Source organism: Hylobates moloch, unplaced genomic scaffold (genome assembly GCF_009828535.3).
Source record: "Hylobates moloch isolate HMO894 unplaced genomic scaffold, HMol_V3 SCAFFOLD_3, whole genome shotgun sequence".
In the NCBI taxonomy this organism is placed as follows: domain Eukaryota; kingdom Metazoa; phylum Chordata; class Mammalia; order Primates; family Hylobatidae; genus Hylobates; species Hylobates moloch.
The window spans coordinates 40,535,494-40,562,038 of record NW_026652278.1 but is presented as its reverse complement, the minus strand read 5'-3'; the positions used below and the strand labels follow the sequence as shown (position 1 = coordinate 40,562,038).

The following is a 26,545-nucleotide window of genomic DNA, read 5'->3' as shown; positions in this document are numbered from 1 at the left end:
AGAGGTGAGAAGGAAGAGCAGGAGCAAGAGCAGGGGACGGGGATGGAGGGGTTGAAGGTAATGTCACAAGGAAGGATGATGGCCAGGGGACAGCAGTAATGACCATGGTGAATATTCATTCATCCTTCCTCTGTGCGAGGACCAATGTAAGTGTTTTACATGTATTAGTCCATGAATCCTCCTGAAAACAATATGAGGTAGACATGGTTAGTATGTCTGTTTTCCAGATGAGGAAACTGAGGCACAGCAAGATTAACGAATTTACCCAGAGTCATATAACTAGTAAGAGAGAGGCTGAGAGTCAAGCCCGGGTAGTTTGGTGCCTACACTGTACGTACACCATGAAAATACACTCACCCCTCATGAAAATATATTTAATTTGGGCACTTCAAACTTAAAGTGACAGTGACCCATTCTCTCAATAGCTTGCACTAGACACACAGGGTTGTGAACAGTTGAGCTGGTTCCAACTGGACAGGTTAAAATATTCCTCTAGAGAGTGCCTCTGCCCGGCCACCCAACCGTCTGGGAAGTGAGGAGTGCCTCTGCCGGGCCGCCCAACTGACTGGGAAGCAAGGAGAGCCTATGCCTGGCTGCTGTGCAACCTTCCAAGTGTGAAGTGACAGCCTTATGTGTGATCTTTTCTGTCTTCCCCAAGTTTGCACTTTCGACATTGAAGTTTACTTTTTAGTTAAAAAAAAAAAAAAAAAAAAAAATTCCTCTAGAATTGGAATCCCAGAGGTGTATTACTTTGGCCAATATGTGAGTTCTAAGCTGGCCCCAAACTCCAACTCAGTGACACGCTCCGGTGAACAGCTGCGAAGCTATTGCCTCATGCTGGGGGTCTCCTCGCAGTGACTTTCTAAATAGGGAAGGTTGTGAGTAACAGTGGATTTTGTTGACAAAATGACTATGCCAGCTATGAAACTTACATCCTGCTTGACGATATAATAACTGGCCATATCTTAAGTTACTATTAAACATTTACATCTGTTGTAATGTAGAGATGGTGAAACCCTGTCTCTACTAAAAATACAAAAATTAGCTGCTTGTGGTGGCACGTGCCTGTAGTCCCAGCTACTTGGGAGGCTGAGGTGGGAGAATTGCTTGAACCTGGGAGGCGGAGGTTGCAGTGAGCCCTAAACTCTTGTAAACTTGGGAGCACATGTGATATAGGTAGCTTTTTGAGGGACAAAGACGAATCATTTGATTATTCAACAAATATTGATGGAGCATCTGCTGTATACTGGGCAGAGGGCCAGGTGCTGGGCTTACAGTGATGAATAAGATAATGTGGTCCCTTGTGGAACATATATTATAGTGAGGAACACAGATGAGAAATAAATGAGTAAAAAGCAACTACTTTTGTGATTAATGTTTGCAGGTAACACATGAGGGGCTGCATCAGCTAATAATGAGGTAGTGATGGTGGGTTTCAGGCTGTTCCACATGCTGACCACTTTCAGTGCTAGGGCCTTTGGGGTTTCACTAAAAAAGAGGGTGGAGCCTGGGTACGGTGGCTCAAGCCTGTAATCCCAGCACTTTGGGAGGCCAAGGTGGGAGGATCGCTTGAATCCAGAAGTTCGAGACCAGCCTGGTCAATATAGTGAGATCCCATCTGTATAAAAAATAAAAAATTAGCTGTGTGTGGTGGCACGTGCCTGCAGTCCCAGCTAACTCAGGAGGCTGAGGTGGCAGGATCACTTGAACCCAAGAGTTCAAGGTTACAGTGAGCTATGATTACACCACTGCCCTCCAGCCTGGGTGACGGAGCAAGACCCTGTCTTTAAAAACAAAAAATGGTGGAGAAATTTAATGTAGTGTCAGATCACAGGAGTCATTTGAAGTATGACACCTCTTTAATACACCTGAGGTTCTCTTGAAAATAAGCAACAGGAAACAGTGTGAATCCCTCTCGAATGCTCTGGTGAGCAGCCCTTCACAACCTCCACTCAGAAGCTGATGGGCTGTGTCTCCAGGACAAGAGACTAGATGTAGCCCTTTTAGGTCCCTCAGACTTTGCTGATGGGATTGTAAATTGGTACAACCTTTCTGCAAAAGTTTTGCAGTATGTATAAAGAGTATTAAGTGGGGTAATCCACTCTAACCCCAGCAATCCCCCTCCAGAAATTAATACTGAAGAAGTACTCAGAATTGAAGACAACAGATTTCTGATAAAAGTGTTCATTCCAGGGTTGTTTAAATTAGACATGATAGAAGAATATATAGTACTTACGGCACATTTACATGATGAATTATGGTACAGTCATTTTTTATGAATATTGAATGCTGGGAAATGTTCACTATTTAAGTTAAGTGATAAAGCAAAGCATGAAAGTATAACAAAAACAGAAGAATGGTAGGAGTCTTTTTTTTTTTTTTTTTTTTTTTTTGAGACAGAGTCTTGCTCTGTTGCCCAGGCCAGAGTACAATGGTATGATCTTGGCTCACTGCAACCTCCGTCTCCCGGATTCAAGTGATTCTCCTGCCTCAGCCTCCAAGTAGCTGGGACTACAGGTACATACCACCATGCCTGGCTAATTTTGTATTTTTAGTAGAGACAGGGTTTCATCATGTTGGTCAGGCTGGTCTCGAATTCCTGACCTCAAGTAATCCACCCGCCTGAGCCTCCTAAAGTGCTGGGATTACAAGCATGAGCCACCACGCCCAGCCAGGAGTCTATTTTTAACAAGCATAGAGATATACGTGTGTAAAAAAGATTGTGAAATGTTATCAGTGGTTATCTCCGAAAGGAAGTCAGGTGATTTTTTTCATCTTTAAACTTTCTGTGGTTTTCTAAATTCTCTTCAATAATCATGTCCTATTTATAAACAAAGGAAGAAATTTAAAAGTCTACCTTAACTTTAAGTAACAAATAAAAGTGTGTTTCAAGGTGAAACTGCTTCTGCTAGTTCCTGAACCTAAGTCTTCTTTAGGAACTGCTTCTGCTAGTTCCTAAATCTTCTTTAGGAAAAATCCTGCAGGTTCCTTACCCCCACAAAGGCTGTGCTGTTCATGCCTTCTCTGCTGCTACCTTAACACATCTTCTGGCAATAGTGAAAATGAGTCTGGCACATGAAGAGCCAAGGAAGGAGTATTCCCCTGGGGTTCGTTGGCAAGTTCATGATAGCCTAGGTGTAAGACACAAAGGAACTAAAAAAGCAAGGGCTAACATTTATTGAGTGCTAGCTCTGTGCCAGCCATGATGCTAAGTACCACAAGTACCACTGCCCCCTCCACCACCAAACACACACCCCTGTTCTTTCTTAATGTATTTAACCCTCACTGTGATCTTATGAAGTTGGTACTGTCACTATTCTCATTTTAAAGATGGGAACACTGAAGCCTTGTATTAGGCCGCTCTTGCATTGCTATAAAGAAATACCCAAGACTGGGTAATTTATAAAGAAAAGAGCTTTAATTGGCTCACAGCCGTGCAGGCTTTACAGGAAGCATGGTGCTGACATCTGCTTGGCTTCTGGTGAAGCCTCAGAGAGCTCTCAATCGTGGCAGAAGGTGAAGGGGGAATAGGCATGTCATATGGCAAGAGCAGGAGCGAGAGAGAGAGTGGGGGCAGATGCCATACGCTTTTAAATGACCAGATCTCATGTGAACACAGAGCAAAAGCTCACTGTCACCAAGGGGATGGCCCAAGCCATTCATGAGGGATCTGCCCCCATGAGCCAAACACCTCCCACCAGGCCCCACTTCCAACATTGGGGATTACAATACAACATGAGATTTGATGGGGACACACATTCAAACTATATCAGGCCTAGAAGGGTGGCATGTCCTGATCACACACACCTAGTAAATGGTATTGCCAGAACTTGAATCCAGGAAGCAGCTATGCTGGGGAGTGGAAAAGTCAATGAATAGGAAGGAGAGAAGGACAAATGATGGGAGAAACCAACATGGGTATGAGTGGGAGGCCAGTAAGCACTGGGTCCTCTGCAGTCTGGACAGCACAGCGGACTGGGATGTCAAGAAGCAATTTGGAGGGGGGAAAGATGGCTGCCTTCATTTAAGAGGGCCCCAACGGTTCCAGCACAGTCTCTTAGGAGGGCCACCCCTATGACCTGGACAAAGGTTTCTCCCCTCTCAGAGCAGCAATAAAAAGATTAACAAAGAAATTGTTTGTGACTGATTATGAGTGCTGGTATTGAGAAAGTTTTTCTTAAAGATTAAGAAAGAGGCACAGAGTTCTGAAAAGAACTTCTGGGCACCTTCCAGGACCCCCCAGGTCGATAGCAATGCTTTTCATTCTAACTTCACTTTGAACATACGGCTTTTCTGTTCTGTGACACAGACAGGCGGGCTCCTGGAGCTAGCCTTATGTTCATCAGCTTCTGTTGAGGTTGTTTTTGCCACCTAAATGGAGAGTGAAATTGGAGGCAGGTAAGAGGAAGAGTTTTCAGAGGTTTGTGAGCAAAAGAAAAGAAAGAAAATAGTCAGAGGTTTCATATGAAAGACAAATCCTGGTCCTGGTTATAGAAGGGGAAGTGGTGGCAGGAAAAAAGGGAGAATGCAGCCTGGGTGGGGAGCCTCTCCAGGGAGAAAGAAGTGAAGGGAGGACCGGTTCTTCATATCTGTCACCAGGGGGCAGCACTGGAACAATACAGCTTGGTTGTGCCTTGTATTCCAGTTCCAACAATTGATAGGTTGCTTAGGGATGCAGAATTCCTGAATAACTAACATGTTATAAAATTAGTATACCTTTGAATAGCTCTGTTTCCTTCCACCTGACTTAACATCAACATCTATCCAAGCTAACAACACATCAAAAAAATCATGCAAGAATACAGGATTTCATGAAACATTCTAAAGGGTGATGTTGGAAAAGTCCTATGGTTTCTGAAAAAGCTATTGAAAATGTGGATATCACTAAATTAGTCCACTACCAATTGAAGAAAAGAATGGTGGCAGGATGCTTCAAAAGAGAATGACTTGAATAGGAAAGGCTTCAGGAAATGGGTGACATCTTGTAATATTTTTGTGAAAATGACTATTTTTATGATCATGCTATAGAATAAAACTTGAAGTGAAGGTATTGCTATTGTATTGTCATGTAATGTTGGCAGAAAATTGCACCAAAACCCCTGAAACTAATTCATTTATTGTTTGTTCTAAGAATTAGAGCACATTTACCATTATTTTCCAAATTTGGTCATATAAGATGAAATAAACTTATTTAGCTTCATTTAAAAAATTATTTTTATTAGTTTTTGTCATTTATTATGTTACTATTTACTATAATTTTTAAGTTTTGTTTAAGGAGGTTTCACTTTGAGTATGAGGATGGAAAAAAATCACTGAATAGGGAGGAGAGGAGGACAGTTATTACAGGTAAAACAGCACTCCACAATTTTAGTTATTATTTTTATTAAAGTGTAATTTTGTGTTTTTGAGACAAGGTCTGGCTCTATCGCCCAGGCTGGAGTTCAGTGGTGCTATTTCAGCTCACTGTGACCTCCACCTCCTGAGCGCAAGTGATTTTCATGCTTCACCCTCCCAAGTAGCTGGGACTACACGTGTGCACCACCACGCCTGGCTAGTTTTTGTATGTTTTGTAGAGACGAGGTTTTGCCATGTTGCTCAGGCTGGTCTTGAACTCCTGAGCTCATGTGATCCACCTGCCTGGGCCTCCCAAAGCACTGGGATTACAGGCGAGAGCCACTGCCTAAAGTGTAATTTTTTTGGCACCAATTTTACTTGGATATGAGGGCAGTATGTTTAACATTTGATCTTAACAATAACAGTTACCCTTTATTACACAGAATTTACCAGACACACTTTGCGTATATGACTTCATTTGATTCTCACAACCTCTCTAGGAGACAAGTAGTATTTTTAGTACCATCGCAGCAAAGGAAACTGAAGATAAATAGTAACCTTTAAGGGAGGAGACCACCCCTCATATTGTCTTATGCCCAATTTCTGCCTCCAAAGAAAGAAGAAGTAAAAACTAAAAGGCAGAAATGAAATCCATAGGCAGTCAGCCCGGCACCGCACCCTGGGCCTGGTTAAAGATCGACCCCTGACCTAACCAGTTATGTTATCTATAGATTCCAGACATTGTATGGAAAAGGATTGTGAAAATCCCTGTCCTGTTCTGTTCTGTTCTGTTCTGTTCTGATTACTGGTGCATGCAGCCCCCAGTCACGTATCTCCTGCTTGCTCAAGCGATCACGACCCTTTCATGTGGACCCCCTTAGAGTTGCAAGTCCTTTAAAGGGACAGGAATTACTCACTCGGGGAGCTCCATTTTTGGAGACCTGAGTCTTGCTGAAGCTCCCAGCCAAATAAAGCCCTTCCTTCTTTAACTTGCTGTCTGAGGGATTTTGTCTGTGGCTTGTGCTGCTACACCTTGATCCTTACAGCTGGTAAATGGAAGAGCCAAGATGTGAATCCAAGTTTGGCTCCAAAGAAAGGGTCTTCTGGCCAGGTGCAGTGGCTCCCACCTGTAATCCCAGCACTTTGGGAGGCCAAGGCGTGTGGATCACCTGAGGTCAGGAGTTCGAGACCAGCCTGACCAACATGGAGAAACCCCATCTCTACTACAAATACAAAATTAGGTGGGCATGGTGGTGCATACCTGTAATCCCAGCTACTCAGGAGGCTGAGTCAGGAGAATCACTTGAACCCGGGAGGCAGAGGTTGCAGTGAGCCGAGATCACCCCATTGCACTCCAGCCTGGGCAACAAGAGTGAAACTCTGTCTCAAAAAAAAAAGAAAAGAAAAGAAAAGAAAAAAGGGGCCTTCCTTCTTTTCCTTTCTCTCTTTTCCTTTCCTCCATTTATTCCTTCTAAATTTTTATTATAGAAAATTGCAAACATACCCCAAAATAGCAAAGTAGTACAATGAATTTCCATATAGACTCTCTCCAACTTCAACAAGGATCAACTTTAGGTCAATCTTTTAACTCTACCTGCCACCTCCCTTTTCACCCCCAGGTTATTTGCACAAAATTTGCAAGATCACATCATTTCAGCTGTCAGCCCTTAATATTTCAGTGTGTATTTCTAAAAGATGAAGACTCTTTTATTCTAAACACACAACCATGATATCACTATTACCCTTAAAACAACAGTGACAATATTATCCAACATCCAGATAGTCTTTGAAACTTCCCTGATTACCTCTAAGTTTAACCTTTGGTTTGACTCAGATCCCATATTGCTTATGGTTCATCTATTCCTCAGATCTCTCTTAATCTGCAGATTTATTCTCTATTTTTTTATTCCCTTGAGATTTGTTGAAGAAGCATGTTTGTCCTGAGCGTTTTCTGCAATCTGGATTTTGATGATTTCATCCCCAGGTGCTGCTTGGCATGCTCCTCTGTGAATTAGTTATTTTCTTACTTTTTTAAACACATTTTTGTTGTGCTCCCATTGTGTTTAAGGTGATAGCACCTGAGGCTTAGAGCTAAGGAGGGACACAGACACCAAGCAAGGAAACAGATATAAAATTTTATTTGTATTATTTTATATAATATATAAATATGTATTGCTTATGATATAAATATAACTCTATTTGTCCTCATAATACCATGAAGTAAAAGCTTTTTTTAAAAAAAATTTGCCGGGGTCGGGCGCGGTGGCTCACACTTGTAATCCCAGCACTTTGGGAGGCCGAGGCAGGCGGATCACGAGGTCAGGGGATCGAGACCACGGTGAAACCCTGTCTCTACTAAAAATACAAAAAAAATTAGCCAGGCGTGGTGGCGGGCGCCTGCAGTCCCAGCTACTCAGAGAGGCTGAGGCAGGAGAATGGCGTGAACCCGGGAGGCGGAGCTTGCAGTGAGTCGAGATTGCGCCACTGCACTCCAGCCTGGGTGACAGAGCGAGACTCTGTCTCAAAAAAAAAAAAAAAAAAAAAAAATTCGCCTGGTGCAGTGGCTCACGCCTGTAATCCCAGCACTTTGGGAGGCCGAGGTGGGTGGATCACCTGAGGTCAGGAGTTTGAGATCAGCCTGGCCAACATGGTGAAAACCTGTCTCTACTAAAAATACAAAAAATTAGCTGGGTGTGGTAGTGTGCACCTCTAATCCCAGATACTTGGGAGGCTGAGGCAGGAGAATCACTTGAACCTGGGAGGCGGAGGTTGCAGTGAACCAAGATGGCGCCATTGCACTCCAGCCCAGGCAACAAGAGTGAAACTCCATCTCAAAAAAAAAAAAAAAAAAAAAAAAATGGTACCAAAGAAGACATTGTGATGTCAAAGAGAACCAGACAGGTTTCAGGTTTTCCCTCTCAAGTCAACTCTGTATGACCTTGAGGGAAGGGGTGTCCCTTACTACCTCTGGACCTTGGGGTCCTCTTCTTAAAATCCTAGGTGTTGACTAAATGAGTTTTTTTCCAATCTTCTTAAAGCAATGGAACCTTTATGTCTCCTGCATGAACTCTCGCCCTGAATCCTAATATATAAAACAGCTAACAGGGGAGCTTCCCTGGATGAAGTAGGGGAGAGCCATTAGGTCCTGCCTGCTCTCACTCTCTGACCCTAACTTTCACGTTCACCTCTCACCCCCTAGGGCAGCCACTGAGACACTCCTCTAGAACCTAGGTCTCCATGGACCAGTCGAAACCACTGGATTAGATAACGTTTGATGTTCTTCTAAGCATCACCAAACCATGAAAGACCTTGGTGAGTAATGCCTCAGTTTCCCCAGTAGGGTTGGAGCTCTATGTACATTACTCCGTGTGTGTTAATTTATCTATCAATGGAGGTATGACATGCCAGAGCTGAAATACTCTATTCCAATCTCCCTTTTTAGTCAGCCCTCCTTCAGTTGCAAGTGACAGAACCCAATTCAAACTTGTTTGTGCATAACAGGGAAGTTATTAATACATTTAACTAGGAAGTCCCTCCATATATCTGGCTTCTGGCCACGAGTTCAAACAGTATCATCATGCTGGTCCTTTCCCCTTCTCCTTTCCTCCACGGTCTGCACGGCTTTCTTCTCTGGCAGACGTTCCTCATGTCATGGCCAACAACCAGCCCCAGGCTTATATCCCACAGCCCAACAACCTCACTGGAAAGATGGCCTCTTCCTTGGTAGTTCCTATAAAAGTCCTGCATGCCCACCTTCACTGGCCAGGTGTAGATCATGTGCTTATCTCTGAAACAGTCACCATGGCTAGGGGAATTCGGAACCTTAATTGGCCATCTTCAGCTGCCTAAGCCATATGGGGCAGGAGGATTCCTCAAGAAACATTGAGGTGCTAATATCAAAAGAATGGGAAATATTCTCAAAAGATAAGCACTCTGCTTAAAGTGACCATATAACTTATCTAGACCAGAATAGTTTAGAGAGTAAAAAGGGGCACCATTAACCATCACAGTGGGATGAGCACAAGTAAACTAGTAAACTGTTCTGGGAAACCTGGAACATGTGGTCATCCTACTTCCCTCAGAGAAGCTAAATGACTTTGCCAAGGTTCTCAAGCTAATGAGTGAGAGAAATGGGTGTAGAACCGATTCTAGTACTTTCTATCAAAAGATCATTGTCAGCCATGAGATACTTGTTTCTGTAGTAGACTTGTCTCACAGAATAGGGTATGAGAGTAGATTTTATGGAAAAATCAGAACTTTAATGAAATTAGGCCAAGTGAGGAATCCTTTGTAGGGTCATGTCAGTGCCATCTGTAACAACTTTCCATCATTGACATGTCTGGATTGCCTGTGTTAAAATATTTTCGGTGCACAGACATATTTACCCCCAAATGGTATGGTATTATCAGTGGTTAAAGAGTGTGGGTTTGAACCCAGCTCTACTACTTAAGAGCTGTGTGACTTTGGGCAAATTACTTAACTTTTCTGAATCTGTTTCCTTGTCAGTGTCAGGTCCTGCCCTGTCTACAGCCGCCCACCTGCCCAGGCGTTTCCCTGTGTCCTGCCCTTCTGTGGCCTGATCAGCTCGTTGCAGTCCTGGCCCTACCTCGAATCAACTGGCAAGTGGTCAGCTTGTGTGTGGCCTCAATGCTATATTGAAAAGTGTTAGTAAGTAAACCATAGGGATTTTATAGCATCTCTAGGGAGTGTTAAACTGCAGGGAGGAAAAACTGTGAAAAGGACAGTCCAAAATGTAATTAAAAAAAAAAAAATCAAGTCATGCCATCACCAAGTCTCAGTAGTTCACAGTGCTAAAATTCCAAGTCAAAAAACAAAAACAAATATTTTAGTGGATGTCTTTAGCCTCAGACACCTGGTTTGGAAACATACCACCACCTGTGCTGCATTAAACCTGCGAAAAACCCAGGAAGGAAATACAGTGTATGAGGCCAGCAAAGGGTGTGCTCCTGGATCCCTTAGGTCAAACAGCAGGCTGTAAATGACTCTTTTCAAAACAGACACATTACTTCCCAAGATTGCGGCCTGCCACAAAAGAAGGTACACACAGCGGTTGTTCCCAGCAAGGGTTATACTATATGGCTATTAGGGGGAATAGAAGCAGCTTGATTCTCGCCAATGACGGGAAATAAGGTCAAGTAAAGATAACAGGTCTTTGAATTAAAGAGGCTTTAAACACACATCCTGGCCTCATGGCTTTAGTAGCGAGTAAGAATTATGGAATGAAGCCTCGGGTTTTCTTACTCCCTTGAAGCTGGGCTCCTGAAACACACCCTCTCCCGGATTAATGTGAAGGAGTCCTGTGTGGAAGGCACCGGCTTCCTCATTCATGCCTTTGGCTTGTTTATGTTCTTTCTGAATAGACCTCGCTGCTGCATTGCTAGTGAGATCTGGGCTGGGATCGTTTCACTAGTTAAAAGTCTCACATATAGCACATTTGATGGTGTCGGTGGTAAATACCTTTAGATTTAGAGGTCAAGATTGCATGACTTTTGTCTAGGTAATGGGGAAGGGAGCTTGCAGACCCCAGCCATCATGGATCAGTATATTTCTATTTTGTCTTATTGTTCAAGGACAAGGTATCCAAACAGGCTTGACTTAATTCAAAGAGACGGAATATCAGTTCAGTTCAGGGAAAATGTAGAAAACCCCAAACATCAAAAGGTTGTTTGTCATGTGGAGAAACACCTGGTTGTGAGCATGGAATCCCCGCCCTAATGTGCAGACTGCATTTATTAGATACCCACCGAATTCTCCTGGTCTTGGGTAGAGAGGAGGGTGCAGGATAGGAATAGGGAATGGAGGGGGGTGGAAACTTAAGTCAAGCAACCCATTATAATATTAAAAAAACCAATTCTGGTTTATTTGGCTAGCCCACTGGCTCTTCTACAAATAATCCACTGGTTGAACAAACTCAACTTTTCTTTGGATTCTTGTTGGCATTGGTTCTAGTGCATGTGACTGTAGATCTGGGTTAACTCTCTTCCCCCATAACAACTAAAGAAAGTGCACACATTTTTCATGCTTTTAAAGCTTTTCTTGTCTGATAATTAATAGAAGAAAGACCTTGATTTTGACAGCTAAGTCTGGTTACAACCCTACTTCATGGGGGTTGTTAGAAGATTAGCCTAAAGTGTGGCACAGAGTGAGAAAATGTTCTGGAGATAATAGCTTTTTTGTGTGTAATTTTTTTAATTTTTACTTTTTTTGAGAGTGAGTCTCACTCTGTTGCTCAGGCTGGAGTGCAGTGGTGCAATCTTGGTTCTCTGCAACCTCCCGCCTCCTAGGTTCAAGCGATTCTCCTGCCTCAGCCTCCTGAGTAGCTGAGATTACAAGCGCCCACCACCACGCTCAGCTAATTTTTGTATTTTAGTAGAGACCGTGCTGGTCAGGCTGGTCTCGAACTCCTGACCTCAAATGATCCGCCTGCCTCGGCCTCCCAAAGTGCTGGGATTACAGGCGTGAGCCACCGCGTCCAGCCAAGAGATAATAGCTTTTCATTGCATGGTCTCTATATCTTGTAGCTCACATATGCCCTTATCGACTTCATAGAGAGTCTACAAATTTATAAAATATTAATATTATGTCTATTATGTAGGGAACAGTTTGAAGCCCTGCTGAGTTTCCTTGCTGTTGTTTGACTTTTTTTCTTTTTTTTTGAGACGGAGTCTCGCTCTGTCGCCCAGGCTGGAGTGCAGTGGCGCAATCTCGGCTCACTGCAAGCTCCGCCTCTCGGGTTCACGCCATTCTCCTGCCTCAGCCTCTCCGAGTAGCTGGGACTACAGGCGCCCGCCACCACACCCGGCTAATTTTTTTGTATTTTTAGTAGAGACGGGGTTTCACCGTGGTCTCGATCTCCTGACCTCGTGATCCGCCCGCCTCGGCCTCCCAAAGTGCTGGGATTACAAGCGTGAGCCACCACGCCCGGCCTGTTGTTTGACTTTAAATAGATCTTTGGTTCCTTGGTTTTTATCTGAATTAAAAGCACAATTCTAGGTTCTTACAGTTCTGCAGTATTTAAAGATTGTTAGTATGTAGAGAATAACTTTTTTTCTTTCCACAAAGCAACCCATGTTCATCGTTTAAAAAAAGTAGATGAATACTTGCAAAAAGAAGAATATAACCAGCAATTCTACCTCTCAAAGATTATCACTGTCCGCATTTTGGTGAATTATTATTGCACATGTTTTGTAACTTTTCACCTAATTATATATCAAATGTCTTTTCACATCATTAACTGGCCTTCAATGTCATGTTTAATGGCAACAGAAAATTCTATCCATGGGCACCTCATTTATTTAAGTAATCCTCTATTATGGACATTCAGACTGTTTCCAGTTTTTCCACTATCAAATAACATCATTGTTAAATAAACTCCAAATCACCAAATCCCAAGATGTGGTTTCCAGTTTCTGGGCCTTCATGTCATATCTACTCAAACCTGTAGGTTTTTCTGAAAGTTAGAAATTCCCCGCATCTCAAACTAGCACCAAGGATACCCCTTCAAAAGATTGAAATGTGAAATTCCTCTCTTGTTCCCAGCAAGAAGAGGCAAAATTGGGGTCATTTTCATGACAGCCATTACTGTGTATGAGGTTCTCCAGTAAGGCACCTCCCCTTCACGTTTTCACCTCATCACAGGCCATTTTCTCACTGCAGCAGCAACCTTACCTTTCATGGGGACATCCAAATGTGTCATCCCAATAGACTGTCCCTAAGACACGGAAAAAGTTCACACACATGTGCTCTGTGCAACGCTCTAGTGCCTTCAGACAATGTCTCACTTTCTGTTCTGGGGAAGAATTGACTGGGTGAGGCCTTTTCCTCTTTAACTGGACATGGACTCATTTGAAAGATGGAGACATGACTTCATGAACAGGTGAAGACAGGTTATTTATCCAGAAGTGGGGGCTTCAAAGGGATTGGGAAGTATGAGATTAACTGCCCAATAAAGAGAAATGGCTCGGGAGAACACAGGAGGGGTTCATGGGAAACCCTGGTCAGCATCCCAAGCCTAGTTACGACCTGCTAATCCTGGGCAAAACTGCCAGGTGAGTAAGGGCTATCTTCTGTGCTTCTCCTTGCCTTCTTGCTGCCCCAAGCACTTAGGAGCATCATGGACTTCGTGGGGACCTAGGGCTCTCACTGAGCCAGCTCTTCAGGCCAACTTTTAGGGTAGCCCCTCAATATTAGTTAGAAATAGGCCGGTCCCCTGTCTTAGAGGAGGGGAATATTTGTCTTTCTTTTGGCAGACAGAGGTCTGTAGGGACACAAAAGTCACTGTGGTGATATGACACCTTCTCGTGGGTGAAGCTGGTATTTGAAGGAGCTTTGGGTAGGGACTATCTAGAGGAATCACCAGGAGAGTTGCCAGATGAAATACCAAGACAACTAGTTAATTTTTTTTCTTTTTTCTTTTTCTTTCTTTCTTTTTTTTTTTTTTTTTTTTTTGAGACAGGGTCTTTCTCTGTCACCCAGGCTGGAGTGCAGTGGCATGATCATAGCTTACTGCAACCACCACCTCCTGGGCTCAAGCGATTCTCCCATCTCAGCCTCCCATGTAGCTGGGACTACAGGCAAGTGCCACTGCATCCAGCTAATTTTTAAATAATTTTGGTATATGGAGTTTTGCTATGGTTCCCAGGCTGGGCTCAAAGTCCTGGGCTCAAGTGATCTACCTGTCTTAGCCTCCCAAAGTGCTGGGATTACAGGCATGAGCCACCTGTACCTGGCCCACCCAGTTAAATTTAAATGTTAGATAAACAACACTTTTTTTTTTTTAAGTATGTCCCATGCAAACAAAAAACCTTGACTATACAGTGTCTTATATGTATTATTTCTCCTGATCTTTTGCAATTGTTTGTTTCTCTCATACCAGGAACAAGCCCATCTTACTTTTGAAGAGAGCAGAGCTCACTTATGAGGACAGGATGCACGAATCTACTTGGGAGAGGCCAGCTAGGCTGGGGTGTTTAGCTCACTGTGATCATTAGATGGCACGACTTGCAGAACTAATGATCGGTGGTCAACCAGTTAGTTTGTTAAGTGGAGCCTCTAAAGAGAGTGGCTGTTGTGCCAAGTTCACAGTGCCAGGCACTGGAAGTGGCCAATAAACATTAGTATGATGATGATTATTATTAACTAATCTGTTGTTTGATGCTTAATTTATTTACAGTTAATTTTATGAATAACACTGATCAATACCTTTATAGTTTAATCTTTGGATAAATCCTTGGTGATTTCCTTAGACTATTTTTCTAACATTTAAAAAATTTTTTTAAAAATTTAACAGTTTTTGTAGATATGGGGTTTTGCTACGTTGCCCAGGTTGGTCTTGAACTCTTATCCTCAAGTGATCCTCCTGCCTTGGCCTCCCAAACTGCTGAGATTATAGGCATGAGCCACTGTGCCTGGACTGAAATTCTTTATTTTAAATGAAATTCTCCTTGAGCTTTTTTCTGATCCATATAAGTACTGCAGTTTATGGCCCCAAATCTCTCTATGTGGCCAAATTTGTGTTACAAAATCTCAGGGAAATTTTATTATTGTTTTTGCTATTTTTACCTCTACAATTTTCTTTGCTGTCTGAAATTGCTGGGTGGGTTTTCTTCTAGTTCATCTTTTCCTCAGGGCATACTCTACTTGAATCTTGGCTTTATATAGGGTGGTCTGGCTCTTCACTCCATATGAGATACCTGAAGATCCATAGATGTCCCCGGGTATGCAGTGGTGGCAATAGTTAATTTAGCTCTGATCTCCTGCTTCAATCCTGGCCTCAAGGGGTGAAGCACTCTTATTTTCTCAGAAGCTTGTTTGCTTATTTGAAGAAGGTTTTTGTCTAACATTTTAAACTTTCCTTGTAGTCACTGAGACATAGGCTAGGATTGGCTGAGCTCAGAGCCTTTCCTCTTGGAAGCATTTCCTAGGGAGGGAAACAAATTAGTGAGAATTTGCTACTGGAATGGATCTGAATCCTAATATTGCTCATTGGAGCTATTAGACTAGCTCTGAGCCTGTTTCCTCTTCTGTAGAGTGAGAGTTGCTACTACTGAGTGCTAAGCACTCAAGAGACAGTGTCCTTACCTTGTAGAACACATGCGAAAAAGAGTCAGAAAAGGGGTTTCCACAGTGTCCTAAGTAACAAGAAAAAAATCATCCTTAATCCATATTGCCAATAAGTCCATGTGGATCCATTTTGCTAGGATGGATGGTTTGTTTGTTTGTTTGTTTGTTTTTCTGAGACCGAGTCTTGCTCTATCGATCACCCAGGCTGGAGTGCAGTGGCGTAATCTTGGCTTGCTGCGACTTCCGCCTCCCCAGTTCAAGGGATTCTCGTGCCTCAGCCTTCCAAGTAGCTGGGATTACAGGCGCCCGCCACCATGCCCGGCTAATTTTTGTATTTTAGTAGAGATGGGGTTTTGCCATGTTGGCCAGGCTTGTCTAAACTCCTGACCTCAAGTGATCTGCCTGCCTTGGCCTCCCAAAGTGCTGGGATTACAGGCGTGACCCACCATGCCAGGCGGATGGATATTTTTATAGCTTGGCTTACGTTGGAAAGATAGACCAGTAATTTCTGTGAGCCCACCACTCTTCTTTCTCAGAAAAGGAAGCTTGCCAAGTTTTCTCGTTAGCTCTCATTCCTCGAATGGAGGCTGCTGTCCGATAGATTATCCAGCTATGAGGAGGCCAGAGTCATTCACATAAGGCTTCACTTAGCTGTAAAATCATAACAATCTTAAAATATCTTAAAGTTGGGGAACTTGCTTTTTCAAAACTCAATCCTGTTTGAGTATATAAGCCACAAGAAATAAACAACAAACAAAACAAACATCTTCCCACCCTGGGAAAAAGCCATAGCTCATTGTTGGATGAACAAATGGATCCAACTCTGCTCTCAAAGACAACTCACACTCACTTTAAAACTGTCAGGAGTAATCTTTCATGACTTCAGAGTTAGATTCCAGACTCCATTCCAACTCCAACCATGGAAGCAGGATTCCTGGACAGGTCAGTTTGAAGTAGCTTGTGCACACAGTGGCTGGCTAGGAGGGGTGTGGGGGTGCTGTTTGGACACTCGTGGGCAATATGGGAATACGGGAAATATGAATGAGCTGGGGTGACTGGTGCTCTTGCAAAGAACTTGTTGTGCCCCACATATGGAAGGTAGCATCCAAGAAGGACTCCTGCTGAGTTGGAGCCTATGAAATGGCTCTGCCTCACCCTGCCCTACTCTGAGGGTAAGAAAGTTTGCTTACTGAGAAGAGTGAATCGGACACGGATGCTGCAGGCTGTGGGCTTGCCCTGGCTTGCCCGTCTTCCTGGCAAGACAAGCAGTTATTAGAGGCTGGTGATGACTCCCTGTGTCTGGGGACAAGCTGTCTGCATTTCTAGGAGATGGCTCCTTCCTAAGGGGGAAAAAAAGGTGCCAGACTGTGGAAGGGTCCAATTATTGGCAGCTCTATTTTACAGAATGATTGTCTTTGAGTGAAGTATGTGTTATAAAATCAAACTTGGCATTTTTAATTAACATAAAAGAATCTCAGTCCTTACATGCTACGTACGTGTATAAAAAAGGGAAATTCTTTATACACTTCTCAGGAAATGGCTTTCAGAGCCGCCTCACCGCTCTGAGAATCTCCTTGGACAATGTCCCAAGGGCAATTGCAAACATATTTCATAAATGGGTTTGTCTAATTCTTTTGTCTGTTGACTAATACCTTTATTCAACTATCTTAAGATTTGTGTGTGTGTGTGTGTGTGTGTGTGTGTGTGTGTGTGTTTGAGACAGGGTCTCACTCTGTTCCCCAGGCTAGAGTGCAGTGGTGCTATCATAGCTCATTGCAGCCTGGAACTCGTGAACTCAAGTGATCCTCCTGCCTCAACCTCTCAAGTAGTTGGGACTACAGATACATGCCACCATGCCCGGGTAATTTTTTGTGTTTTTAGTAGAGATGAGTTCTCACTAGGTTGCCCAGGCTGGTCTTGAACTCCTGAGCTCAAGTGATCCTCCTGCCTCAGCCTCCCAAAATGTTGGGATTATAGGTGTGAGCCACCACATCCAGCCTATTTTAAGATTTAAAAAAAATCTAAATACTACTATCAAAGGCAGCAATTTCCGTTAATATCCTTGTAATCAGCTCTGAGGGGTCGAATGGGCTATGGACATCTTACTAGGGCCAAATACCTGTGACAGAAGAATTTCCCAAGAGCTTCTGGAATATGGCTCAGCATCACAAGCAGGAAAGCTGGTAACCATATTCCAGGGTCTCAGAGTGGATCTGTGCTCAGTGGCTGATGATTCAGAGGACCATCCTGACCTTGACCTTTGAGCTAATGCCACTGAACTAGCACTACAACTGCAACAGCAAGCAACTCTGGATCTCGGAATCCCATTTGACTTCTAATCTTAGTTCTGCTATGTATACATTGTGAAATCTAATCAACCTCTCTGAGTCTTATAAAAATGAGGAAATAACCCCTTCCTTACAGGGTTGTAGGAAGGCAATAGAAGGCGATAATGTGTACAGAGTGCCAAATTCAAAATTTGCCAAGTGGACAGTCAAGGATGATAAGTGTTCCAGCCACTTCCACCTCTGGAAGTCTACCCCTTTGAAAAAAAAAAGCACAGTTAGAAAGGCTTCAAGTTCTGTTTTATTTATTTATTTATTTGTTTTTTGCTTTAGGTAGGCACAGAGAACAACTTGATCCTCTTGAAGTAGATGATTCCCAAATGCACATTCTAAACTTGAGACATCTTCCAGGCTTCAGGCTTATGTGGAATATTTACAAATGGTGGTTTTATCACGTTAACGTGTCTAAACATAAAACTCATCTCTGTCTTCATCACCCCACCTCAACAAACACACAAATCCCAAACAATCAACAAACCTGTTCCTCCCTTCCGAGTTCCCTGTTCTGTTAGTGACAACACCATTGTTCAAGATGCCCGGACTCTTTGACTTCCATTCTCATCCAATCAGCCTCTAAATCCAGCTAAAGTCTTTTTCCTTCTTCTTCCCTTCCCACCCTTGCTCTGGCCCCTTGCCCTCCAGCCTTTCTTCCATTCATGCCATTCCCAGTACCAGCAGTTCAGATGCAATGAGAAATGTCTGTGAACTGTTCAGGTCTTCTCATTCCATTCCAGATTATAAACTCAAAGCCTCCTCTGACTCTGGAATTGGCATGGCCTCTCCCATCCATCCTGCCATTGTTCCCCCTGCCACCTCCATTCAATTACATTCACAGATTCGTTTATGCCACTTTTGGGCTCAGGCTGTATATGGCCTACAAGAAAGATTCCTTAGTTCAATCTGCCCCAACTTTCCATTCTTTTTTCTTTCTTTTTTTTTTTTTTGAGATTGAATTTCACTCTTTTGCCCAGGCTGGATTGCAGTGGCTGATCTCAGCTCACTGCAACCTCTGCCTCCCAGGTTTAAGCAATTCTCCTGTCTCAGCCTCCTGAGTAGCTGGGATTAGAGGCACCTGCCACCACATCTGGCTAATTTTTGTATTTTTAGTAGAGATGGGGTTTCACCATGTTGGCCAGGCTGGTCTCAAACTCCTGACCTCAGGTGATCCACCAGCCTTGGCCTCTCAAAGTTATAGGATGACAGGCATGAGCCACCACACCCAGCCCCAACTCTCCATTCTGACCCAATCTCTCACTTTCTGCTCCAGCCGTATGCACCATTTACTCCAATTGTCATTCCCTTCCCCAGCCACATTCTTTCATCTACTCATCTACTTACCTCATTCAGTGGTTCCCACGTTGCCTAAGAGGACTTCTAAACTCTTTCTTTATCAGTTGATTGGAATCACGATCCTTTTTGGCATTTGAATGCTTCCATCAATCTGCATTTTCTCATTCTATTCTTGGGGCCACCATATTAGACTCAAATGAGACATGATTTCTGAGATGCCCCCAATAACCACTATGCCACCCTAGGAGGTAACACAGATTAGAAGTTAACGATTTGTTTCTCTAGTGTCAGATGAATCTGGGTCCAAATCCCAGCTCCATCATTTACTAGTTGCATGACGTTGGCAATTTCTTTTGCCTCTCTCCCCCTCTGTTCTCTCATCTATAAAACTGAATAATAATGCCTAGTTCACATGGTTGTTATGCACTAAGGGGATAATGCATGGTGAAGCTCTTAGTATAGTGGCTGGCACCCAATAAGTGTTCAATAAATGATTGTGCCTGTCTTTTCATTCTTGCTTTGCTTCACTTTCTATGGCTAATCAGTAATGAAGACTGACAGTGATACTTAATTGCTTGTTCTAGGGCTGTGTAATCTTTAAGACGTGAGTGTCAATGGTTAAAAGACTGCAAAAGGAAGTCTGAAAAAAGGAAGTAATAGTTGACTGGGTTGTAAGATTTTCAGGGGCAGGGATAATGTTACTTTCATCTTTACATCTCCAGTCCTAGACTGGGAATGTAGTAAGCACTCAAAAATATATGTTTAAGTCAAGTAAATGTTGAATTGCAAAAACTTCATTGCTATGACTTCCGATCAGTTTTCATCTCTGTCTCTATATTACTTACAGTTGTCAAAGCAAACTTCCAGAATGCTGGGATTCACTCATTCCCTGCCATTAAAAAAAGAATGTATGGGCCGGGTGCGGTGGCTCATGCCTGTAATCCCAGCACTTTGGGAGGCCGAGGCAGGCAGATCACGAGGTCAGGAGATCGAGACCATCCTGGCTAACACGGTGAAACCCCGTCTCTTCTCAAAATACAAAAAATTAGCCGGGCGTGGTGGCGGGCACCTATACTCCCAGCTACTCAGGAGGCTGAGGCAGGAGAATGGTGTGAAGCCAGGAGGCGGAGCTAGCAGTGAGCCGAGATCGCACCACTGCACTCCAGCCTGGGCGACAGAGTGAGACTCCATCTCAAAAAAAAAAAGAATATATGGGTGTGTGTGTGTGTGTGTCTGTATTGTGTAGGAACACACATTTAAATTAGCACAGTTCTAGTCTAGCTTCACTGGATTTAGTGTGTGTTGTTCTTCCTGTCTTCCCACTGTAGACCTTTTGGGTTTGGGTCTGTCCTTAGATTTGTCCGTGGATTATAACCACACCAGAAGAGGCTTCCTGGAAGGAGAGCCACCTGCATCTGACATACCTGAACTTTGCCCTGGGGTTAAATCCTCAGGAATTCAGCTTTCACAGTGTGTAGGAAGAGATCATGAAGGAGAGACCCATTAGGTCATCAGATTTCTGATGAGCCAAGGCCATTTTCTTGAAAATCGACTGCCCTTATTTCTGGGCCATTACACTGGATTTGTCACAAAGTAGTTCATGTACTATATAAGTGCCTAGTGTAGATGTACAGACGAACATTCAAGGTGCTTGTTTTGTTGCCACTCCTTAGGTTCTGAGCTTTAAAAGTAGAAATTTAATGTATAAAGTTTAATTCAACACATTATCGAGTGTTTATTATGTGTCAGGTACCATGTTGGGCACTATTTCTAGGAGCACTGAGACACTTACATGGTTACCAGGGTGGTGAGTGAATGGTAGGTTGGGTTTTTCTTCCCCCTTATCTCCTTTTTTCCTTTCCCTCCCCATGCTTTGGGGTATAGAAAAAGACTTTCTAAGAAGAACCATGTGTCTGAGTTATGGCCACTCTGAGCTATATAAGCATTTGTCTGTATTGTAGATGTTTACTGTGGTGTGCAGGCAAGATCTGGTGCCCACTAGGGGTCTGGAGGACCTCAAGGATGCCCTGCCCCTCCAAATGGAACCAAGACCCTGAGGGGAGGACCAAGGTGGTAGGAAGACCCAGGTGTTCATGAGGTGGAGGGAGAAAAGAGACTGGAGAGGAAACAAGGGAATCCAGGGAGGGACCTTTGAGACTCTTCAGTCATCATTGTCAGAGGGCTGGTCTCCTTGAAGGTTTAGGAAGGGGGTAGGTGAAGAAGCATTTGTAGGCTTTGCGGCTGGTGCACTGTGGTCACAGTAGGATGGGATATAGTCCTGCTTTTTGACTTTGGATAATACTTCACCAAGGTCTGATGGTGTAATTTCTTTCTGAGCCTTTGGTTTCCCAAAATAAATCATTTCACTCCAGCTGTGGGTTAATATCATTCTGGCTCCAGGGCTTTGGCCAAGCTGGGGCTTGTGGAGCTCTTTGTCCTTCCACATCTGGATTTTGGGTCTGCAAATTGGCTGCTGACCTGGGCTGATAGTTCCTGAAATGTAGTCCCTCTCTGCTCTAGCCCTGCTGATGGCCTCCTTCCCATATAGGGGGTGAGGGAACTGCTGTGGACCTATAGCCTCTCCTGGCTCCATCTAGGGAGAGCAGAACCATCTTTTTGGGGACATTTCTGGTAGGAAGACACCTTTTTCTTTGGTGGTGAGCTTTGCAGTTAGATTGCTCTGGGCTCTTATTCGGGCTCTGCTAGCTATTCGCTTTATGGTTTGAAACCTCTGGCATAGGGAAGTTGCTGGTTGTGCAACTTGGAGCATGTGTATTACCTCTCTAAGCCCCAATTTTCCCATTGAAAAATGGACAAAATAATAGCTCCAAGATATTATTGTTGTTGGAAGAATTAATGGGATAGACTAAACTGCTAGGCATGAGAAATGCCTAATGAATGGGAGATACTGTAACATTCAGAACAGTGAAGTTTTAATATGACCATGCACTTATCAGTGAACATTAGCTGATTTAGCCATTGCGTATTAATAAGTCCTGATTGTACTGGGCCATCTTGTCCTGGTTCTAGAGTAAAAGCTGCATTCCAGGTATGTATGTAATGAGGAAGTTAGGTATACACTATGTTATGGAGTGAGGTAGGGCTTTCTTCATAGGGGATCCTATCAATGACATCAGCACAGATCTAGGCCTCTGGAGAGGTCTCAGAATTGTAGGGACTGTGGCTGTTTCAACATGGAATATGGTGCTTGGGAATGATATAGAGAAAACCATCTCCTGAGGGCTTCTGTATGTGCTGGGCACAAGGGGCTTTTATGATAAAATGCTATGGAAACTTCTTTTCTTTAGTGGACCATATTTAGGAGAACTGAACAGTAGGGGCTCAACTCCATCTTATTTACTTGGGACCCAAGGAGAGACTTGAACTTGGCTCACCACTTAGGTTTGGTCATGTTAAATCCTGTCTGAGAGCCTGGAAAAAGGTTTCCAAAGGGGCCAGACTAGAGCGAGGACCAGGGAGTCTCTGGAGGGAAAGTCACCTGCAGTAAAGAAGCTTGGCAGAGACAGTGGAGAGTATCAGAAGGCAACCAAATGCCTAGGCAGATAGGGGTGGGTCCCCAGTGAAACCTCACCTCCAAGCCAAAGACAGTTTAAAAAGCCTGAAAGCCAAACTACAAGTTAAATCCTTAGACCGGATTGAGAATTTGTCTTCCTGTTTGGCACACTTTCCTCTGATTGTTCCCCACCCTTCATCTATTTCACATATATCTACCCTTTCCTAATTGGTTTTCTATACTATCATGCCCACCTTTGAGTGGTGTTTTTGCTGTAACCTTTTTTGCACACTCCCAAACACATCAGCAAGCATTCCCCATTCTGAGTCCATAAGAGGCCCTGGGCCCAGCCATACAAGGGGAACTTTCCTGCCTTTGGGTAGGGGGACCACCCTCGTGTCCCCTCTGTGCTAAAAGCTGTTTCATTGCTCAATAAAATTATTCTCCCCCCTCCTCACCTTTCAATGTACAGTGCATCCTCATTCTTCTTGGGCACAGTACAAGAGCTTGGGAACCACTGAACATGGGTACAAGCTACAACACAGGCAAGCTGGGGCACCTTAGCATGGCGAAGCAAGGCCCGGGTGGGGCATCACTGGCCGGGGGTCCCTGGCATGCAAAGTGACTGAGAAAAAAATTCTTGCATCACAGTCAGATTAAACAGCAGGGTTGAGAGGAGTCCCAGGTTTCCAGGTGTGCATGGCCTCCATTTCCACGCCTGTTCCCTCGCTGGCCCTCCCGCAAACAGTGCTCTGGAAAAGGGCTGGGGTAGTAAGAACTGTCACTTGGAGCCCAATGTCTCTGCTGTGGAGAGCCCAGGAAACAGGAGAAGATTCCTCGAGGTGGGTGGTCAGGAGAGGGTGGTGGCAGTTCAGGCAATACCCAGTGGAAGATAGAAAAATAGTGGCCTGGCAATCACAGGGCAATGAGCTGGTGTGGCCCTGAGTGAAGGGCTGTCAAGCTCCATTTTACATGGTCAGGCTCATGTAACACAAGTTCTTACCTCTGTGGAAAGGGCATAATAATAGTACCTATCATAGACTGGGTGCAGTGGCTCATGCCTGTAATCCCAGCACTTTGGGAGGCCGAGGCGAGTGGATCACCTGAGGTCAGGAGTTCGAGAACAGCCTGGCCAACATGATGAAACCCCATCTCTACTAAAAATACAAAAATCAGCCGGAGGTGGTGGCGGGCACCTGTAATCCCAGCTACTTGGGAGGCTGAGGCAGGAGAATTGCTTGAACCCAGGAGGCGGAGGTTGCAGTGAGCCAAGATTGTGCTACTGCACTTCAGCCTGGGTGACGAGAATGAGGCTCCATCTCAAAAAAAATAAAAAATAAAAATAAAAATAAATAGTACCCATCTCCTGGATTGCTGACAACCAAGGACAGTGCCCAGCACAAAGTAGGTGCTCAGTAAATGTTAGCCATTATTGTGTGAGAGCTGTCCAAGAGACAGGCCTCCTGAAGAGAAGAGTTGGAAGTGAAATCCTGGGAAAAGCCTGGGCAGCCTGGGGTATGGCTGTCAATGGGACCATGGTACTCACTTGTGGGTAAAAACATGAGAGATCCAAATAACACACACACACAGGATCTGCTCCCCCCCAGCTCTCTCATCAGCTCCCTGGTCCCTGTGGCCTCTGATTCTGGGACTGGACCCAGAGAAGACACTAGTTTGTAATAAAATTCATGCTTGATTTGTCTGCAGCAAACTGATGGCTCTGATATGGCTTGTTGAAACAGCCTATTCTAGGGTGATTGAGGTGGAACAGTGTTTCTAAAGAGCCCTGAATATTCCCAGTGTTTTGCATTTGGTGCAGGGTTGTATGGTAGCACAAAGCCTGCTTGCTTCCTTTCACAGTGATCTTTCAGCTGGGAGATTACTCTCTTTACTTCTCCATCACAGCAGTTAACTCCCTCTACCTGCAGATATCTCCTTCCCACTGAGATCCTACTTAATTTCTAAAGCCCAGCTCATGTTGGATTAAGTCATTCCTTGCTCCTAGAACTCTTTGTTTATCTATTACCCTTGGTCATTATCCCATTCATATTCTGCAATGGTTCATGAATCTCTGCCTGCCCTGTTTTGCTGTAAGTTCTTTGAGAAGGTGCGCACATGCATGTGGGCATCTCATTCATCATTTTATTCCCCACAGGGTTCTGTGGTGTTTACTACAACTACAGTGAAATCCCGTGAAGTAAGAAATACATCATCCGCATTTCACAGATGAGGAAACTGAGGCATAGAAAAGGTAAGTGCCTTGCTCAAGGCCACTCAGCTGGTGGGTAAAGAAGTCAAGATCCAAGCAGTCCAGGGTCCCAGCCTCCTCACTACACTCTGCTGACTTTCATGGTAGGAGCTTCAATATTTCATGAATTGAGTATGGTGAGTTTCACAGGCTTTGTTCTGAATATTATCTATAATACATATTCCTGCCATTTGGGGATGATAGACCACTTTCCCTTCTGAAATGACTGTGTCCAAAAGACTGCCAAAAGCAGCATCTTATCGAATTGCCTGTCATTAGCTTAAAAAAAAATTTCCAGAAGATAAAAAAGCAGCGTATAGTGACAATATGGCTTTATCCTTGGCACAGACAGGCTTCTTTGGGGCTGTTAGATACATGAGTAATGTTTCAAGTTATATGCCTTTCAGTTTGAAAGACTTTGAATAAAGCTTAATTAAGATCAGCATTTGGAAGACCTTTCTTCTACTTTTCCCCAGCTAACATTGCAGTCCCTCTGGCTGAGTAATTTATCCTGAAACATTAATATATAGGGTCTGTTCATGCCTTAGGAAATGTTCTAGTAACTCATTTTCCCTTCTCTGTGAAAGTCATTGAATTGAATCATGCTCTCAATGAAACTCTCTTAAAATCCATTAATGAAAATGTTAGTACCTTAACAGAGTACCATGATATCCATCTAGATTTAAATATTTATTGGACAAACAGGAGAAATGATTAAGCCCCCTTAGGAAAATCAATCAAAACTTCCCCAAAGCCTTGTCTTGTAACTAGTGTCACATACCAGCCACACTCACCCTCTCATCTGCTTTTTTGGCACTAAATTCAGTCAGCTGAGACCAAGCTACCGTGTAAGGAACAGATTAAACTAACATCCATCAAGGTGAAAGATAATTATTACTTGTGTCAGACAACACCTGTTTTTGCAGCATTCCTCAACTTAGTTAAACTGGAGACAGGCTAAACTTTCCACTGAATTTTCCATTTGACAGTTGCTCCAGGCAGTGTGTCTGCAGAACACCCTTGCTATGTTTACATTTTTGAGGCAGATTAAAAATGTCATCTGTGAAATATAACCTGAAAATCTCAAACTGTAATATATTCACCTATATAAATATAGGGGCTGAATGGGAGTCAAACGGAAGGCAAGGCAAACCCTTAGCTTCTTCTGGAGCAGAAATCTTTCATCAGACATCTTTTATGATGTTAAACGTGCAGGTTGTCTACAGATAGTCTTCATACTTCAAATTGTGGTGGTGCTGATCACTCTTCGCTTTACAGTTTTAGGACTATTCATCATTTCTCAACAGCTTGTGGTATTTTCTTACAAACGGGGAGCCAGAAGTCAGGTGCCATTTAGAATATGTGAGCGTGGGTCTCCTTTTCACAGTCTTGACTCCATGCCTATGATGGCATTTTTACCTGAGAAAAGAATCTCTGACCTGGGGCAAAAATCTGAAACGGAGTGTTTTTTTGTTTGTTTGTTTGTTTGTTTTGTTTTGTTTTTTAAATTAAAAAGTGACACTGGTGTGTCTACTGCAGAAGTGCTAATGTCATTGCCAAGTTCGCTCCCAGGGTTGTCCTTTGTTGGAGAGGCCCTGGTGCACTTCCAGATGTTTCAGCTGGGGCACGATTTGGTACATGCCCAAGAGACAAAAGAAGAAAAAAAGAGAACACGTCAGCTCTCCTCTGGGGGAAGGTTCTGGGCCCTGCAGATTTTCTGGGTGTTAATCT

The 26,545-nt window shown here is 43.6% G+C and overlaps 1 long non-coding RNA gene across 1 annotated transcript in view; it reads left to right on the top strand.

Moving 5' to 3' along the window:
* The first annotated feature begins 8,502 nt into the window (after nt 1-8,502).
* Nucleotides 8,503-26,545, top strand: part of LOC131382999 (uncharacterized) — a 48,489-nt gene continuing 30,446 nt past the window's right edge. Inside the window, exons 1-3 of the long non-coding RNA XR_009212649.1 lie at nt 8,503-8,646; nt 9,841-10,002; nt 24,722-24,817. This is a non-coding gene — a long non-coding RNA (uncharacterized LOC131382999). The remainder of the gene's footprint in view (nt 8,647-9,840; nt 10,003-24,721; nt 24,818-26,545) is intronic.